We start from the raw sequence: 14,387 nt of genomic DNA, 5'->3' as shown, positions 1-14,387 counted from the left end.
ATTAGGATTAAAGCAAGAAGGGTCCCTTTTGCTTTAAAGAGTAAAATTGACACTGAGTTGGATAAACTGATCCAACAAGGAATTCTAGAACCTGTTGACTCCAGTCCCTGGGAGACCCCCATTGTCACGCCTCTAAAGGCAAATGGGGATATTCGCATCTGTTCTGATTACAAATGCACTCTGAATAAGGCATTGCAGCAACATGCCTATCCTGTTCCTGTGGTCAGTCATATCTTGGCCTCCCTCAAGGGGGGGCATGTTTTTGCAAAGCTTGACTTAGCTCAGGCATATCAAAGCTGCCTGTTGATGATGATGCTGCTATAGCTCAGACTATTGTGACCCACAGAGGGGCCTTTAAGGTAAAGAGGCTACAATTTGGAGTAAATGTCACTCCTGGGATTTTCCAAAGCGTAATGGAAAACACACTACGGGGTATACCAGGGGTTTGCCCCTATTTTGATGATGTCTTAATTGCAGGAGACTCCACACACATTTTAGCTGAAAGGCTAAGGGCTGTCCTGTTAAGGTTCAGGAAAACAGGCCTCAAACTTAAGAAGGACAAATGCAAAATTGGGGTGCCTTCTACTGAATTTCTGGGGTTCAAAATTGATGCTGCTGGGATTCACCCTGCTGAATCCAAGCTAACAGCCATTATGCAAGCCCCTAGACTGAAGTCTAAGGCTGAACTACAGGCTTTTCTGGGCCTTCTGAACTTCTACAATTCCTTTCTCCCACATAAAGCTAGTGTAGCTGAGCCTCTTCACAGGCTATTAGATAAACAGGCAGTGTGGCAGTGGTCACAAACAGTGTGGCAAGTTTCAATGAGGTCAACGCCTTACTCACTTCTAACAGTGTACTCGCACACTTCAATGAATCCCTTCCTGTGTGCATCGCTTGTGATGCTTCCCCTTATGGGGTAGGAGCTGTACTGAGCCACCTCAGGTCTGATGGAACTCAGGTTCCTGTTGCATATTACTCCAGAACATTGTCTTCTGCTGAGCGTAACTATGCTCAAATAGACAGGGAAGCTTTAACTGTTGTTGCTGGGATTTAAAAATTCCATGATTTTTTATATGGTAGGCATTTCACGGTCTTCACTGACCATAAGCCTTTGTTGGGACTGTTTACCACATGTAAGCAAACCCCCCAAATCATCTCCCCCAGGATGCTCAGGTGGTCTATCTTTTTGTCTGCATATGATTTTTCCCTACTTCACAAGCCTGGGAAGGAAATGGGCCATGCTGATGGCCTCAGTAGATTACCCCTGCAGGTAATAGAAGCTGACCCCGCGCCAGCTATCAATCTTCTTTCTATCCAAGCCTTGCCCGAGTCCCCTCTGAATGCCAGGGATGTAGCCGCTGAATCGGGCACAGATCACACACTTTCACGTGTCCTTTCTTCGGTTTTGTCTAGATGGCCTGAGCACTGTCCTAGTCCTGAGTTTCAGAGTTTCTGGTCTAAAAGGAACGAGTTGTTCACCTCTCAGGGTTGTCTGCTTTGGGGAAGCAGAGTTGTCATTCCCACCTCAATGAGGACTAGGGTCTTAGGTTCTCTCCACGAGGGTCATCCTGGCATTGCACGAATGAAGGCTCTTGCACGCAGCCACTTGTGGTGGCCTGGCCTAGACAAAGACATTGAAGCTAAGGTGCATGCATGCCACCTTTGTCAACGCTCGCGCCCTGAAATGCCCCAAGCTCCTGTGCATAGATGGGAGGAAACACAGTCTCCATGGTCTAGGGTGCACATTGACTACGCTTGGCCCTTTCAGGGTCAATTCTTCTTGGTCCTCATTGACAGCCATTCAAAATGGCTTGAGGTTATACCTGTCTCATCCACCACCACTGCCAAGACTATTCAAGTACTGAGGGGGATTTTTGCTGCACATGGGCTGCTGCCCATTATCAATGGGGAAGCCACAAACGGCTCATCTCAAGATTCCGCGAGTGCTCCAAACAGGAATTCATGGAGCCCAACTAGAATCCAGGCATCAATGCCTACTCCAGCCAGGAAGTCACCCCAGAGGTATAATCACTACTCACCCGCATCACACAATACTCCAGTCAGGGAGGATACCCGGGAGCATCCCAATAAACCATTCCCCGCAAGAGAGCTGGGACACATGCCTTCTAGTTGGCCCGACACTACCCCTGTCCCTAGAAGGGGGCAAACACACAGGGAGGTGGTCGAGGAACCAAATCCCGACTACAACACCTCTGACTCCACTCAGGGGACAACTGAGTTTTGGGACAGTACTGGAACCCACACAAGCCCGGACACAGAACGGGATTCAGGGGACAGACAGCCTCCTGACAGGTCTTGGACAGACCTAAGAGGTTCTATAGAAACGCCCAACAGTGACAGTCACTTAGAAGGGCCAGAGAGCCTACAGCTAGGCGGGACAACCAGGTCACACAGTGGAAGAAGCCCTGGCCTGACGAGCCCGGTGGGCAAGCAAGCAGGCCAGGCATTGGAGCACAGTCCTTGGGAACCACCAAGGCTAAACAAGGGGGACAGGCACGCATCACCCCTCAATCAAGGGGTACTTGGCAGGTACCCAGAGCTTAGGAGGTCACAGAGAGCAAGGAAATCTCCTAAGTATTTAGAGAATTTTGTAACCCTATTGGCGAAACAGAACTAGTAGAAAAGTAGAGCACTGAGGCCAATGGAAAAGGGGGAACACCTGATATTGGGAGCATGGCACTTCACTAAAAAAAATGGGTTATGTATTATTATGGCATGGGTAATAGTTTTAGCCCGGGGGGGAGGGGTGTTATGTCCTGAGCCTGTGCAAGCAGGCTCGGGGCATTGCAAACAGTCCCGGGCAGCTGCAAGCTGCCCGGGACCAGACAGGCTGTCGCCAGTACTTGTACGCATGCGCAGGTGCTGATGCGCCAAAAGTTGCAGATTGACCCGGGAAAGGCCTATAAAAGAGGCCGAGAGTTTTGGGTGTTGTCGGCATCTACTAACTGTAAGCTGAACTACAGAATAAAGAGTTCCTGAGAACTACAACTGCTTCTCGTGTCTTGCCATTTCACGAAGGACGCAACAGTAGCCACATGGCAAGATAGGCAGCAATACATGTAACAAATTTAAGCAAGCAAACAAATAAATATATCATCAGACATAGGATTCCAGTAGCGCTAGATACAAGTTCATTGCTATTTACCAACAAAGCCTTGTTCTGAAAGTCACATGCTATATGCATCTATTCTGCATAGTTTGACTCTATGAAGACTCTTTACTAAACAAAGAGTTAATAATTTTATGGCCATTTAAGTGACTTATCAAACAATTCCAATTAAATGGGAAAAATCCATGAAAAAGATCGATCCAGCTTACTATTAAAATGACAGTGTATAAATTAAAGGATGAGGAAGACATTCAAAAGAACAAAAAATCCTTTTTGTCACAAAAGCCTGACAGTTTGATTCAACTTTTTTTCTCTCCAACCAACAGCATCAACGATCAAATCTTCCTATGCTAAAAAAAATTGTTTCATTTCAATGTAAATTTTAGATTTTTTTTTTTAGATGCAAACTTTAGATTAAAAACTTTTGGATGTAAAAACTATGCCATTAAACATTTTTAGATGCCATTGTGTCATAGGCAATAAAATCCTATGAATAGAGGAAACTAAATTAAACTAAACTAAACTACAATAAAATAAAATAAAATAATAAAATAAAATAAAATAAAATATAAAATAAAATAAGTAAAATAAAATAAAAATAATCAAACAATCAGGACAGTGGCTGCAATCACTACTACTTATTAAATGCATTGCAGATGCAATATGGGGAAAAACAGGGTTTCAATTACATTATTTTCTTGGCTTGTTTGACCCACTTCCTGTAGGAGATGACCAGGCTGAGCCTGAAGGAGGAATCAAACATATCATAAGTCATGACTCCTGGCATACCCACAAGAGTTCTAAGTCCAGCTCACCTTGAAAGCCTTCTTAATTCCCGCGCATTTCCCTTGACTATTAGTAGTTCAGATTTTTGTAGAAAGCTTAAGCTTTCAATAAATCTGTTATGGTTCCGGCTAATGAAACATTTCAAAGAACTTCCAGGCATTTATTTTCCTAAAAGTCTTTTATTGAATCAAAATGTCGGCACAGGCACAATGGAGGGATGCTAGTATCTAAGTTCTCTTTCTCTGAGCAGTTAAATTATCAGCATGTTCCCTCCCTAAATTAGCCGTCATATCTCACATTATCCAATTAGTGTGAAGGTCAAATGTTTTCTTCCTCTTTCTTTCCCGGGCTTTACCCCCAACCCCCCTTCTGCTCTGTATTAACCCCATAATTACCAGACAATTGTGCATATTGTCAAAAGTAAGAATATACAATATTTGCAGCGTTGACATAATCTTTACACTCATTTGAATCTCTGGATTTTCCCAGTGCATGACACTCCCCCTACCCTACCCCATCCACCTAGTAGATCATCCTGGCCAAAATTCTTTGATTAAAATCTTGACTATATCTAAAACTCAATTGTCTGAAAATCATTTTGGAGTAGCTTTTCAATAACTCATTCTAATTACATTGCCATCTTTTTATGTATATAAGTGACAGAGAAACAAACTGATGGATTCATCATAAAAATACTGGATTTTATTATTGAATTTCCTCCCTGCCAGCCCCGGATTTCTTTAGCCCCTAGGCCCTGGATACTCACCTTGCTTTCTTGGCTGCTCCAGGCTTTCAGTGTGTTCGCAGAAAATGGAGACCTAAAGTAACGCACGATGATGCAAGACAGTGGTGCAAGATCTCACATTACTGATTTCACCTGATCTCATGGTACTTTAGGCCTCTGATCTCTGCAACAGACAATGGAACCAAAGCCGGGGGAGGTTTCCATGTTCCTTTAGAGGTCTGATCTGGGCATCTGAAAGGAGGCCAAGGGACACTTCCATGGGCCTCCAGAGGCCTGATATGGACATTGGAGATCTTTTCCTGGCCACTGCCACACGGAAAGGCGGCCAGGGGAGGCTTCCACAGACCTCCAGAGACTGATCCAGTCATCAGAGGCCTTTTCTGGGCCACTGCCACCAAGAAAGGAGGCTGGGGGATGCTTCTGCAGACCTCTGGAGACCTGATCAAGGCTTTGGAGGCCTTTTCCAGGCCGCTGTCATCTGGAAAGGAGGCCAAGGAATGCTCCCAAGTGCTTTCAGAGATCTGTTCTGGGCCTCAAGTTCACTTAACGAACAGCACATTCATCCATGCATTAAATTAGCTGAGAGTGAATCACATTCAAGGTACGAGATTCACTCCTACAAATCCTTGAGTTACGAATGGAATGGGCAGGTTCCATTACATTCATAACTCGAGGACTACCTGTAAATTAGTCACCTTGAGAGTTCATATAAATACACACACACACACACACACACACACACACACACACACACACACACTATATCAAGATCTTTAGAGAGTTTAGATCTTGATATGGTGTGTGTATATATATATATGCAGGTCTTGGTGTATTTGAGTCTTTTCCAGTGTAAGATTGAGAGTATCTTGGCAATGTTTTGACGAAGTCCCACTTGTCATCTTCAGGCTGGGGTCTTTGGCTTCGTGCTTGTGCGAGCAAAGTGTGATCGGAGCTGCCATCTCTCTATAAATACTGGTGGGGGTATGTGGAGTGCTGGCTTTGTTGCTGTGATTGGATTGGTTGGCTGTGTTGGAATTATTGTTTGTGGATTGTTTGGCTGTTTCATAACATCCTGAGTAGTTGAGGTGCTGGCTGTGTGTCATTAGTCTTTTGTGTTGTAACAACCTGGGTAATGGGTTGTGTGAAGACATCCTGAGATCTAGTGTAGTGATATGCTGAGTTCTGTGTTGCACCATCCTGGGTGGTTGGCTGTGTTGTAACATCCTGAGCTTTAGCGTTGTAGCCTCCTGAGTTCTGTGTTGTGGTGTCCAGGGCTGAAGTAACATACCAGGCTTTGTTTTGGCTCTGAGTTTACGGTCTAGCTCTGTGTTCATGGCGTGTGTCCGTTTGCTTTGTGTGGGGATCAGAGGGAGGTGCAGCAGCTGGTGATGTCATCGTGGTTTGGCTTCTGGATAGTGGTTGCATCCAGCCTGAAGATGACGAGTGGGACCTCGTTGAAACATTGCCAAGACACTCTCAATCTTACCTGGGAAAAGACCCAAATATGCCAAGACCTACACACACACACACACACACACACACACACACACACACACACATATACACACACACTAATTAACTACAGAGTTAGTCATATATATATATGACTAACTCTGTAGTAGTTAGATATCTCAGCTCACTCATTAAAGATAATATTTGACAGCTGTTTCAATAAATAGGATTTCCAGAGTGAAAAGACTAAGAAGATAATGACAACCCACCCCTCGGTTTATTCTCACAGAAAGTTTATAGCCAATATTTGTTTAAGGGGGCTTGACTATCTTATAAACAGAGATGAGATTTTTCATTTCTTTTCTTCTCCAACAATATGGATTCTGGAATCAAGAATCTCTCTGGTCTATAAGCTGCTGATAATGTTATTTAGCAGCAATCAGAAGAGACAGAGAGATAGAGTGATAGAGATATTGTTATTTTTGTTTTAAATGTTCATAACCATCATATTCTACAAAAATAGGATTTGGGCTGAAAAGGATTGTTTGAAATGAAGAGTTGGTTTATGTCTTTGTTCTCCAATTCTGATCACAGAATCTCCCTCTTTGAAAATTGGAACACTATATAAACACCTTAAAGCTGAGATAAAAACTTTGACATTTATAGTTAGAGTTAGCCTTGTAAAACCACTGGTAAAAATGCATCAATACAGGCATAAAATCAATTCCTTTATCCATTCCCATGGTGATTCATGGTCTCATGGAAAACATCTGTAATTACATTTTTATTTTCTTTCTATAGGCATTTCTTGCCCAGAGCAAAGATGTTTTGTTATTTTGCAAATGTACTTAAAATTGAAATTAATGGCAAAGATTAGATAGATAGATAGATAGATAGATAGATAGATAGATGGATGGATGGATGGATGGATGGATGGATGGATGGATGGATGGATAGATAGATAGATAGATGGAGAGGGAGAGAATAGCAGAATATAATAGAATAACAGAGTTGGAAGGGACCTTTGAGGTCTTCTAGTCCAACCCCCTGCTCAGGCAAGAAATCCTATACCATTTCAGAGAAATGGTTGTCCAATCGTTTTTTTTAAACTTTCAATTTTGGAGCATTCACAACTTCTGGAGGCAAGTTATTCCACTGATTAAGTGTTTTAACTGATTAGATAGATAGATAGATAGATAGATAGATAGATAGATAGATAGATAGATAGATAGATAGATAATCTTTATTGTCAATTTGTACGTGGGCACAATGGTACACATTAAAATGAAATTATTTGCTTGCTCTCAAAGTATACATAACACACATTTAAACATACTATATACAACATATGTATAATCCTACATCCTTACATATAAGTAACATATAAATATTAATCACTGTCCATCTTGAATACATAACAGAAGGAGGAAGCTTAACACTGTATGGAACAAAACTGTGACTGAATCTGGATGTTCTGCTTCGGATTCCATGGAGCCTCCTCCCAGAAGGTAACAAGGAAAACAGGTCGTGAAGAGGATGTGTAGTGTCCCAGACAATCTTACGGACCCTGCTCAAGCAACACTTATGTGCTATGTCCTGGATGGAAGGGAGGGATCTGCCAATAATCTTTTCAGCCATCCTCACCACTCTCTGCACTGCCTTCCTGACTGAAGCAGTGATGCTTCTAAACCAGACTGTGATGCTGTATGACAACAGGCTCTCGATCATCCCTCTGTAGAAAGTGGTAAGGATAGGGGAAGGAAGAGGTGCTTTTCTCATGCGATGCAGAAAATGCAGGTGCTTCACCAGTGTCTCGCTGTTGAGTGACCAAGCCAGCCTACTTGTTAACTGCACACCCAGGAATTTGATGCTGATAACCATCTCCACAGATGAATCATTAATGCATAGAGGAATGTGGCTGTGCATGCCTATTGGAACAAAATGTTGAAATAAAATGACAACATAGCAAATTGAGATGACCTGCTTTTATCTAACAAACCTTTCTGATAGAACTTCTTTAAAAATTTTATTCTAAACCCTCCACTACTTAAAATGAAAAGCATACAGCTGAAAAATATCCATGGTATTTTCTGTATTTTTAACATCATATGCGGTCATGACTATAGAGGAACATCTTTCTGTAGATAATGACACTTTACTTAGTTCATTCATGCATAACCAATGACTATTGCATTTGGCATTCATTAAGTCTACTACTATAAAGGCAGGCAGTAATTCTTATTATTTATTAGTGATTTAACATATTCTTGGGAGCAGTGCTGAGGGGGAATAATGAGATTTACAAAAAAATATACAGCAGAATGTAGCCAATTATTCAGAATATATTAACATATATTCTTATTTTTGTTCAAAACAGAATTTTGAACAAACATGGATGTTTAATGAAGCAATGCTAATTAATTATCCCCTCAAGATCATAATACCTTACTTACTTTGCCCGTTTTGTTCACAACTGGTTATCTTCAAGAAGTTCTTACACATGTTTATTATATGTTACTTTCTCTTCAAGAACAGTACTGATCAAATTTTTATTATGGTCCAGAGATCACAACTGGAGAGTTAGATACAATATTAAAAGTTTAGTCAATGCTCTATGAACAATGTCTTTTTTCCCCTGTATCATTAGCAACAATAATTATTCCAGAAGCTCTCTGTTTCAACTTCTTCCATCCATTAGTTTTGTGTTGGTTATCACTTTAACAACTGAAATTTCAGATCTGACACCTTGTTATTGTAAGGCATTGCACTGTAAAAAAAAGAAGATGGGGAGAAAAAAAATAGTTGACTTACCAGCTTTCGTTTAATGTGACTGTTCGAAGTTACAACTGAAAAAAGTCACTGAAAAAAGTAACTTATGACCAATTTTCAAATTTAATTCCTGTAGTCACCTGATCAAAATTTGGATGCTTGACAAGTGGCATGTATTTATGATGATTGCAGTATCATGGAGTCATATGGTCACCTTTTGTGACTTTTTGACAAGCAAAGTCAAGGCGGAAGCCAGATTTACTTAATAACTGGGTTACTAACTTAACCATTGCAGTGATTCACTTAACGACTGTGACAAGAAAGGTTATAAAGTGGGACAAAGCTCAGTTAACAATTGTCTTGCTTAACAATGGAAATTTTGGCCTCCGTTCTGATTGTAAGTCAAGGACTACTTGTATAGGAAATTTTCTATCAGTAATCTTCTATACCAGGGGTAGGCAACCTTGGTTCTTTTGTGACTTGTGGACTTCAACTCCCAGAATTCCTGAGCCAACATTGCTTATCTTGGAAACCTCTCCCTTTCTCCTCAGCATGGCTGGCTCAGGAATTCTGGGAGTTGAAGTCTACAAGTCATAAAAGAGCCAAGATTGCCTACCCCTGTTCTATACTATCACAAACTTGAATAACACTAGGGTCTAAGAATAATATATTTTCCTTGTGGTTTCCCATTTTCCTCACCTTTCTACAATAATTCCATTTTAAACAGCCCATGTTAAAGAATTGACCAAGAATTGAAGTAGAGGAAGCAAAGAGTAAGATGTTTAATGAAGTAAATATGAAATAACTTGAAACTTCAACACTATGGAAAAGAAAGGAAGGGAAGGATGCAGGCAGAGAGGCAGGGGGAGATGGCGGTTAGTTTTGAACTGCAGAAGAAAACAAACATTAACCATTTATAAAATCCTAAATAATATTTATGCCCAAGTATAGTACTCTCTAGTGAGTGTGACTTGGCACTAGTTTGGTATTCATCCTTCTTTAAATATAAGCAACAATCTTATAGTAGTTATGTGCAAGATTGCTGGTGGCAATTTCAGTGCCTGCTGGATTCATCTTGATTCTGGATCCTTCCAGACCAAGGTGATCCATGCACCAAAGTGCAAATGACATTGCCACTGAAAAGATTCTTTTTATGTTGGTCTCTGTGGAGATTTAGTTACCAGAGTTCCTCTATGGCTATGCTTACATTGCTTGTTGTATAAGATTGATCTTTCAACTTGGGATGAAGAGGTATCTACCTATGAAAGCACAACTAAGCAGTTCAGTGTACATTTTTTCAGACCATCAATGTATGAGATGCAAGATGTATGAGTGGTCCTTGATGTCCTCTGAGCTTGGCTGTTTTCTTGCAGATGTTTCATTACCAAACTAGGTAACATTAACACTAATGATCATTAGCACTAATGATGTTACCTAGTTTGGTAATGAAATGTCTGCAAAAAAACAACCAAGCTCAGAGAACACCAAGGATCCTTCATTTCAAGCCCAAACTACCATATTCTCCTCTAATATAAGAAAGATGTATGTACTATATTTTGACTGGACACATTTTAATCTAAAATGATATGAGATTGTTCAGCAGGCCCTAAAAGATCAACACTTTATGTTTGCATGAATGATGTAGGAAATACTGTTTAACTTTGGCTTGCTGGAAATAATGTGTGATCTAGTAAAGAGATGTACTGTATAATCCAGCCTACTCTGCTGTGCTGACAGATTCATTATCAAACACCATCACAAATGCAATCATTTGAATAAAATCTGGTGGTCTTTGATCATCACACCACTTGCAGTTGAATGGTTGCTTCAATAATTTCAGACTGTGTTTGAAAATAGTCAGTCAAGATTAAATGGCAGTGGTTGTCTATGGTTGCCAGAGATCATCCCTGAGAATAATAGATGTTTAGTGCTTTCTGCTATCCTGCCCTTGTAATGGATTCAGAAACTTAAACTTGAGCATCAGATGTTCCCATGCCATATTGATCTTGGGCCAGCCAGTTGCTTTCTTTAACAAGTTGGGTGTATGCTGGTTCCTCTGAATTATTCCAGTTCTGGGATCTAATTTAGGAGAATGCAGCTGCAGCTCCTTTTCCTGACATACAATTTTAGCCTCTGGGTTGCTAATGGAAAGCATAGGGCTGGCTAGGTTCAGCCCCAAACAACCTCTTCTTTAGCACTTCTCCCCCCCCCCCCAAGATGCAAAACAAGAAATTACTAGTATATTATCTAAACTTTGTGTGTCTTCCAACTTACCCAAAGCCATACCAACATGCAAAATGTAGCAAAGCAATTAAAGTCAAAATTAAATTAATGTCATTGTTAAAAACTTTTATCATTTTCCTAAATACTGATAAAGTGAGGTCAATATCAATTCTTGGTGAAATGTTCATTGTTTAGAAGCACTGAGCAGAAGGCCTCTCCAATGATCAAGTTTTGGTCCTGTGAATCTCAGTTATGGGCCTCCTCCTCCCTCTGTTTGTAACTACCAACTGCCACACTGTGCTACTTCCACTGCACAAATATAATTCAAAGGATTAATTCCCCCAAACAAATAAAGTTTTTTTTTTTTTAAATGGCAGCAGATTGTCACCTTGGAAAGAATTGTGAACGGGAGAGATACTCCCCTTCTTTCAGAACACACTTTGTTCCATACTTGAAACTCAACTCTTGAGACTGTTTTGAGCATGGAACACTGAGAATAGCTTTTTCAAACAGTTTGCACTCTTGTTATAGCTATGTCACAAAAAACAGAAAATCAATTTATCTGAATCAAAAGCATGACTGTTCTTGAATGTGATGTTTTGCCAAAGACCACAGTGAAAGGGAACGAGTTTATGTTTACCAGAATCAGGTCTAAAGCATACAAAGTTTGTCTATATAATATGGCATCGAAAACAAAATTACTTGAACTAGGAAGTGATGTAGTCATCAGTTTAATATTTTTTTTGAAGAAGATATAAAGCTGACTCAATTGCAGAAGCTAGAAACAGTAACAGTTTTCCAAATTCCAATTCATATTTATAATTGCTATTCAGTTCCGAGATGAGGGTATGAATTGCTTTTTATATCACTTTGCCTCATGAAATGCAGTCATGTAAGTTTTACTGGGAGAGGGTAATTTGCATCCAGCCTCACAAGCTTCATTTGATCCTGAGATTCACAAATTAATGCTCCACTCTATTAAATTAGATCTCCTAATTTTCAAGCTGGTGAAATCTTAGAGTAAACAATGGTGTCAAACTGTTTCATTTGAGCTGCTTCACTTGTGCAGGCAAACAAAGCAGCTGCAGAAATTGAAGAAGGATAGAAATGTAATAAGGTTATGTCTAAGATGTTTAAGACCTCTCACCTGGAAGAAGGGGGCCCCTCCAAAGCTTTATCTTCCCCTCTGCTGAACCTATGTTTTTTCTAAATTCAGACCCTCTGAATGCCACGATGCACACACTATCTGTAAAATCCAAGGGTCCCTGAGGCCCTTACAAAACCCACCAAACTGTAATGTAATGTGACAGAAAGGGCTAAGCTTTAAATGAGCATTACGAGTTATATTACGTTTAATCAGCTACTAATATTTGTCTTGCTCTTATTCAGTTCTTTGACCAAATCCCACCTGGCATTTGAAGTGTAATCCCGCAAACATTTTTAAGAGACTAAATACATTGTGACCCTTAAAATGTGCATAGCCTGGTGTTCCATTAATGAGAGGCAAAGCTGAAAGATGGCAAAATTCTGATGCGGCAGAATGAGCTACATCACTTGCTGGGATTTATTTAGTTATAATCATAAAATAAATGAAGTTATTTATTTTATGGTCTTTAAAGATCTTTTAGTTCAATCCCCTGCTTGGTGCAGAATCCATTATCTTTCCCTATCCAAATTCTGTTTGAAAACCTCCATGGGAAGGAACCACTAAGCAGATTCTTCAATTTGTGAACAGCACTTATAAGGCCATCCAGTTGGAACTGCAACATTCAGGATAACCAATATACATGTCAGCAAAACTGATAACTTTTTTGCTAGCTAAATACTTGTAATCCATAATCAATAGCCTTAGCTCTGTCCTATTAAAAGGACTTTCTTTATATTCCTCCTGTTTCTCCTTGTTTTTAATTTCACCTCTTTTTCTTTCTCTTGCTTTTATTTCATATTATTTGTCCTATAGCTATTCTCTTTTGCAAGATAAAAATATCCTGTTCCTTTAACCATTTCTCATTGGGCTTGGATACCATTGATTTTATCATCCTGGTCTTTTGAATCTATTCTAATTTCTCCATTCCCTTCTTACCTTTCAACTGTAGTGCCCAAGACTAAACATATGTAGTCTAGAAGACAATGTTTATATGCCACATATTAGAAAACAATAAAAATGATGTTACCAACCAACTATCTAACATAGTATGTTTGTTGTATTATTTCAGAATAATCATCCAGTTTCCATTTCTTTTGACTGTACAATTATATTATAGACTACATCTTGAAATTTAGATATCAAGAAAGAGCATTTTACTTTTAAGGAATCAAGTTTTATTTTTTATTTATTCCTGGATGATTCATAGCTCTAAAATTCAAATGCCAAAATATATACTTCCTTCCCTGTGCAAGGCTTGTAAAAATATATAGCTGTATGTCAATCTTATCTTATTTTTATGAGGTTATTTAAACATTTCCTTCCTTCCTTCCTTCCTTCCTTCCTTCCTTCCTTCCTTCCTTCCTTCCTTCCTTCCTTCCTTCCTTCCTTCCTCCCTTCCTTCCTTCCTTCCTTCCTTCTTTCCTCCTTCCTTCCTTCCTTCCTGCCTTCTTCCCCCTCCTATTATTTAGCATCCTTAAAATAAGAGAAAAAGGTCATCATTACTAAAAATATAGTGATAGTGTAGCAGATATCTATTAATTTTTTTGGTGAGGACATGTACAAGCCATTTCTATCCCAAATCTGCACAAATTGCCTGCTAAAACGGATTTATGAACACCACCTCTATTATAGAAAACTATAAAACTATCTAAATGCTCTGGAAATCGTTTCAGTTCTTCTTCCTATTGGGAAGGCATTTTCACCATTAGTGGCTTTGTGTGACTACTGCCAATGTCATTCTAGCCTACTCTATGAATCAGTTTGTATTCAGAGATGCTTCATTATAGAATATTCATTTGGTACTCACTGACAGTTCTATTAGCTTATTGAAAAAAAAATATATTGAGAAAGACTAAAAAGAATGCCAAATGACTACCTTACATGGGTATTTCAAATTTTTAAAAATCTGGAAAATGAGTTGTGGAAGACACATTGGTAGACTTTTAAGAATTGAAATGTATAAGCTAAAAGGATAGTGTACAGTTAAATTCACAATCTAATATCTAATAATTAGATAAGTGTGTGTACAAGTATGTTTGTAAATATATATGCACTTACATATGCACACACATATACATATATGACATTGTGATATATATAGTATATAATATTTATAATGTACCACATATATTTAT

This window comes from Crotalus tigris, unplaced genomic scaffold (genome assembly GCF_016545835.1).
Source record: "Crotalus tigris isolate CLP2741 ecotype Arizona unplaced genomic scaffold, ASM1654583v1 scf7180000017816.2395320, whole genome shotgun sequence".
NCBI classification, from domain to species: Eukaryota; Metazoa; Chordata; class Lepidosauria; order Squamata; family Viperidae; genus Crotalus; species Crotalus tigris.
Note: the sequence above shows the minus strand (reverse complement) of the source record.